The 484-nt window shown below is 27.9% G+C and overlaps 1 protein-coding gene across 1 annotated transcript in view; it reads right to left on the bottom strand.

Annotated features, from left to right (window-relative positions):
* Il1rapl1 (interleukin 1 receptor accessory protein like 1) overlaps positions 1-484 on the bottom strand; it is a 1,446,478-nt gene that overhangs the window by 624,078 nt on the left and 821,916 nt on the right. The window lies entirely within an intron of this gene.

Here is a 484-nt window from a genome sequence, read left to right as displayed (position 1 = left end):
ATATAATTGATTTGTTGCATATAATGAAAAACTGAAATGTATGCTGATTACTTGAAACATATTTATAAATTAAAATTTTCTTAGTATATTGTGAAATTGATGATACTGATATTAATAACATAAAATAAAATATGTATTATAAAATGAAAAATAGAAAAATAGATCTATAAAAGAAAGTGCTTTGTTTTCAATATTTTAAAATATTGTTATTGCATGTAAAAAACTAAACCTCTGCATATAATGTACATTCTGTAAACTCGTGTGCCTAATCTTTTTATTTTATCTTTTAGCACACAAAGAATTAGGCCTTATTACGATGTTTTTCAAATGATTTTTTTTCATTGTTTTTCTTCCTCCCTCTTTTTCTCAACCCTTTCCTCTGCTTTTGCAACACCAGAAGCCTCTTTTCTGTTTTCATTTCACATGTGTCCTTTTCTAGCCCACCATCCTACCCTGCAATTCTCAGCACCCGTTTTGTCTCTTG

Source organism: Nannospalax galili, unplaced genomic scaffold (assembly GCF_000622305.1).
Source record: "Nannospalax galili isolate Female #2095 unplaced genomic scaffold, S.galili_v1.0 scaffold7, whole genome shotgun sequence".
In the NCBI taxonomy this organism is placed as follows: domain Eukaryota; kingdom Metazoa; phylum Chordata; class Mammalia; order Rodentia; family Spalacidae; genus Nannospalax; species Nannospalax galili.
This window is presented reverse-complemented; position numbering and strand designations above follow the sequence as displayed.